The sequence below is a fragment of the Dipteris shenzhenensis genome, chromosome 31 (genome assembly GCF_047967505.1).
Source record: "Dipteris shenzhenensis isolate YYH24624 ecotype China chromosome 31, Dip_SZ_1.0, whole genome shotgun sequence".
In the NCBI taxonomy this organism is placed as follows: Eukaryota; Viridiplantae; Streptophyta; class Polypodiopsida; order Gleicheniales; family Dipteridaceae; genus Dipteris; species Dipteris shenzhenensis.
Window position 1 is genome coordinate 42,902,147 of NC_141626.1, and position 5,760 is coordinate 42,907,906.

The following is a 5,760-nucleotide window of genomic DNA, read 5'->3' on the forward strand; positions in this document are numbered from 1 at the left end:
CCAGACCTTATTACACAAGAAAAACATCCCAAAGGTCAAATAGGTATTCTTTTAGACATTTCTTTTTGGCCTTTCCCTGAGTAGCCTTAGCAACGCTTCAAATTTGGCAAAGTAGAAATTAGGCATTTTTAGAATTTTTGGAATGTGCATTTTTAGCCTGCCCTCTGAGGAGCCTTAGCAACGGTTCGAGTTTTGCAAAGTTAAAAATCCTGATTATTTTTATTTGTTGGGGTGAGAATTTCCTATTGGTTGGTAGCTACTTTGGCAGGCCGCTATTTATGACTTTGGTACAAAGGTGATTGGTCCAAGTATGCTCCTTGTAAGAGGCTTTAATGCATGCATTTAGTGACTTCGTCCTCTCTCTCTCTCTCTCTCTCTCTCTCTCTCTCTCTCTCTCTCTCTCTCGGACGATAATAAAATTCTACTTCTACTTCTACCTCTCTCTCTCTCTCTCTCGCTCTCTCTCTCTCCCCTTTCTCTTCTCCTTTTCTCTCTCCTCTCTCTCCCTCTCTCTCTCAGCAAGCCCCCCCCCCCTCTCTCTCTCTCTCTCTTTCTCTCTCTCTCTCGACAAGTCCCCGCCCTCCCTCTCTCTCTCTCTCTCTCTCTCCTTCTTCTTCTTCTTCTCTTCTCTAGGCAAGCCCCCCCCCCACTCTCTCTCTCTCTCTCTCTCTCTCTCTCTCTCTCTCTCTCTCTCTCTCAATGAAATTCATCTTGTTGACTTTTGGACCATTTGCATTTTCTACTCTTTGTACACTCTTTCCTTTTCATGCCTCCAATTTTATGCTCTCTTTTAAGCATTTCACTCACCCATAGGCAGGCATAATGAATGATCTCTTAAGCATTTCACTCACCCACAGGCACGCCTAATGAATGATAGATATATACCATTCACCTTGAACCTATTGGACATTATGTTGACTCTTCTTCATTGGACTTGAATGGAGACTTTAAAGTGGGTGACTCTCTCTCTCTCTCTCTCTCTTCTCCCCCCTTCTTTATCTCCTCAAGTCTTCTTACACACCATCTCCACCTTTTCACCCTCCCCCCCCCCCCTCTCTCTCTCTCTCCTCCTCTCCCCCCTTTGTCTCTAGAGTCTTCCTCCACACCATTTCCTTTTTGTTTGCTTTTTTATTCTTGGGCAGGCCTTATGACTGATTAAATATCATTCACCTTTTTCTTTAAGGTGATTGGTCCAAGTATGCTCTTTGTAGGAGGCTTTAATGCATGCATTAAGTGACTTACTCCTCTTTGGCCCGCCCCCCCTCTCTCTCTCTCGTTCTTCTTCTTCTCTCTCTCTCTAGTTTACTTTTTTTATCTTAGGCAGGCCTTATGATCGATTAAATATCATTCACCTTGTTTAAGTAGGTCCATAGTTTGTAGAGTAGTAATTTAACCAGCTAATTGTGGTTTTAGTGTGGTTTAGGGATAGTTTAGTGTGTTGAATGGTGGGTTAGGGTTTATTAGGTTTAGAGGTTTTGTTTGCTTGTGAGGGTCCTGAATGTTGTTTTGTCTTGTTGTTTCTTCCTGGCAGCTCCTCCCTACTCTTCATCTGCTCCTTCTCTTCTGATGTTCGCTACACCACACTTTTCCCTCTCCTTCTCTTCTGTCTCTTTGATCGTCTCTTACTCTTTGAGCGGCCGGTTTCTGTCACAACGCCGAACATCCTTCTACTCTCTTCTTTCTGCTATGAATCACCTCTCTCTTCTTTGATGACATGTGGGTTCTTTCAACGATCGATTGCGCTGTGAGGATCGCGATAGTTGGAAGGTCTTGTGGAAGGTCTACAGATTGGCCTAGTCAAACAATGAATATCTCCTTAGTCGGTGAAATCTACAGGAGCGATTGAATTTCATTTGCTTTCTTGTTATTAATGGATGCCTTCTATTTTGTGTATGTAGCACTTTATTTTTCTGTGTTGTTGCAGATATTCGAGTTGTGGAGGAAGGCGTTGTGTGCATGCGCAGTCCAAGCAAATGGAAATAGTGACGAGCAACAAATTGCTAATAAGGGGCGCTTCTTGAAATTGTATTGTCTTTGTATTCTAGAAATTGCATATTCCGTACATCTGACGAGCATTTGTATGCTTTGTCAAATGTTTAAGGGACTTATGCCAAAGTAGATGGGGGTTTATCTAATCGGCCAGCTGATCATAGCTGTGCCAATTCGATATAGCTAGTGTGTGAGTCTTGCCCTTGCATGCAAACCTTGTTTCCATTATTTCGGACTGTCTACATAAGCATGCCTTCTTCTGAGATGCTCACGAGTTATGCTTCTTCTCTTATGAGTTTCACTACTTCACTTTCCTTCAATTCAGATGTTGAAATGGCCGATTGTGAAGGTCTACTTCTGTGCTAACTATTACATGAGAGAGGTGTGGGTGTTTTGGTTTCAATGTTGTGTTTCGAGCGATGGGTTTCGTTCATTTTTGTCTGTCTTTGATGTGTTCTATTACTCGCATTCAGCATTGAATGTATTCGCTGTGTATGGTGAGATTTTAGTGATGTATTCTCCTTTAGTGCTAGCCTTCATCATGGCTGAGTCTACCCTTCACCTCCGGAGTGCCGACAGAAACTCAGTACGAAGACTTTGTATAAATGGATGCTCAAGTATGTGTGGGTGTGTGGATTTGTATGTGTGAGAGCATATTTTTATACTATGGTCTACACCCACTGTTGGGTGCTGCTGATGATGTCAGTGGGGATGTCATAGTAGCTAGTCCCTGCCATGCATGATGGAGTTTATAGTTTTCAACCTTGTGAGTGACTATCATGAGATTGAAATTGCACTATGTTGTGTTTTTAGAGGATGAGTTTGGGAATGTTTCCTGGACTCATCTAGGTATATATGTATTCGGCACTATGCGATGACTCTGAGAGCGTAGAGTTGTGTCCTCGTGTTGTGTAGCTGAAAGGTTTCTCTGTGCTTGTCTATTTGAGCTGTCTTTCCATTCGTGAGATATTTTTATGTCTGTCGTATTTTGAAAACGATGTCTATTTCAGCCCTCTTTCCATTCTTGAGGTATCTTCCTATCTGTTGAATAGCTTGTGGTTATTCTACGAGTGTTACAGTAGGATATGTGACTGTGTGTGTGCAATGTCTATTGCAATAGATTTCTCTATCTTTTTCCTCTGCATAATAGCTTAGCACTTTGGAGTTTCTTACTTTGCTAGTCCTTGGAATACATGTCCATTTCTGTCATGGCTTTGCTGTTTGTATAGTTGTCTTCCTCTAACTTGGCATTTTGAAACTTACTATTATATGTTTTTTATGTTTATAGAGTTGTCTTCCAATTAAGTTTGTCCTAGTTGCTTGATTGGATAGGTATATGTATTAACCCCCCACATTTAAACATTCACAATGAATTAGATTGTCCAGGTTTGCATCGTTGAAGCAAAGATAGCTAAAGGGTTGATACCCTTATTTGGTACAAGTCTTTTCGTATTTGAAGTAAAAAACATTGAATGGAACCCATTTGACTGGCCATAACTATTGTTACCCACAGCTGTGCCCATCTTTTATAGACCTTCACTCTATAACTAATGTATGATCTTCATTTGCTCTCCCTTTTTCTATTTTGGTTTCTCAGATATACTAGTGGAACCAGTTGTAATTGGAACTTTGTGATTATCAGTCTCTTGAGACAATATAAAAAACTACTTTTTTTTGTCCAAAAAATGCTTGAAAGTGACCTTGCAAATAGAAAAGGTATAGGGTGTATAACTCTACACATAGACAAGTTGTATTACAGTGAGTTTATAAGATTTCTAAATGTTGGCAATTGCATTTGAGTAACCAACTTTTTAGTATGCACAAGGAATCCTAGAAATGGCAGGGGCACTAATCACTATAGCATTACCTTCGATCCTTTCAACCTATTGAGCGTATTCCACCCTCAAGTGTTGTATTTGACACATTTCTTGAAGAGAATCTCAAATTACAAGGAGAAGTGTAAAAATTTGATCAACAAAGGGGGAGGAAACCAGCTACCTCTAGCCACTCTAATTGTCACAAACATCAAGTTTGGAGCTTCATATAAACAATGGGATAAGATCATTGTGGGAAATGGCGAGTACCTAGAAGATCTTATCACAATGAGCTTCTCAACCTTTGTTATGTTGCTCCATACATATGATTATAGCACTTATTCACAACTAAGCAATTCTTTGGTACACATCTTCTCATTCACTTTATTGGTAGCTCACATTTTGGAGCAATTTAGCGAGCAGACTTCATAAAAGTTGCAGAGAGATTCAAGATTTTTTGCAAAACACAATTTGTCCTTCACAATGTCGGTTGTAAGGACACGCAACCAATTGCGTTGAACATGCTAGACATTACTATCATGGCATTTTTTGAAAGATCCAAATCTCATCATTTATCTTTAAAGGGTTCAACACACACATTCAACAAATTGGCTACGGAAATCGGGTCATAGCTCAAGAATAACTTACATCAAATTTAACTTGCATCAAAGTGATCTTGTTGGTATTGTTTGCAAACAGATAGCAAAGGCTTGCTCTCACATTTAATTTTGCTACAGGGGGTTGGCACACTCATTGTTACAGGAGTGAATGTTGCTTTGCTCTGAATGAGTATGCATGTTCCCTTTGCAAAGTGAACAAAATCTTTAGGGACCCTGAATAAGTATTTTGCTTGGCATGTAATAAGGCAACTTCATTATCAAAATTACCAAAGTGAAGGCTATTATAACAAGTACTGAAGGAGCTTATGTTGAGGTGGTCTTGAAAGACACAATAGTCGACAAGTGTTATCGCATAGCCATGCGGGTTAGCAACACTATGCGGGCTAGCAGTAGTGATTGCAAGGGGTGTGCATGGGTAGGTTAGTCACAATGGTTGATGGTTTGGTTCTCAACAGTTTGTAACCATTGTCTTGTCCTTCTACACATACTATTACTGGCATTCCAACTCCATTCATTCTTGATACATGAGTTCTTGCTATGAGAGATACATCTTACACAGTGTTATGGTGATCTTTCTTCTTCCTTGCTCTTTGTGTTTTCTGTAGATGATGCGCTGTGTGTTCATCTTGTATACCCTGTAAGTCTATGCGATATAGTGACGCTACACATTGGCGATTAGGATGCACATTCTTACTATGCACGCAAGGAAAATCATGATCTGACAAGTGGCCCATCTTCAATAGTGTGTTTTTATTCCCATGTCGTCTTCTCCCTGTTGCAATTTGGAGGTACGTCGCACGGTTGGTTTAGGAGGAGATTCCAGTAGTGAGACGTCACATTGGGGAATTTTAAGACAAGCTTCATTTGATGTGTACAGAGCCGTAACACCCTACTTCTGTGGTGAGGAAAGAGCAGAGATTGTCATGACCAACCTCATTTGGTGGTCTTAGGAGCGGATTTTGCACTCGCTGTTCACACAATAAGCATGCATGCAAAAACGTTTGCAAGGTCCTCTTGATCCCTTGACACTAACGACAAGGATATGTTGGAGGAGGAGTGATCCCTATCATGGAGATGAGCACTCCTCGGTTTCTCTTGCCGGATCTGATAGAATCCAGAGGACACACTCGCATTACACTCACCACCCCATACGCGCTCAAATCTATGTGCGGGTCTCGTTCGATGGACGCAGAGTGTTAAGTGCATCCTCCTCTCTAATAGTTGTTTTGGTAGCCTCACACAATCTATTTGGATGAGTAGCAACACCAAGAGCAGGCGAACCGGTCGTTTAACCTGCAAGAGGAAGATGGATGGCAGCCCAATTTAAGTACACCAAG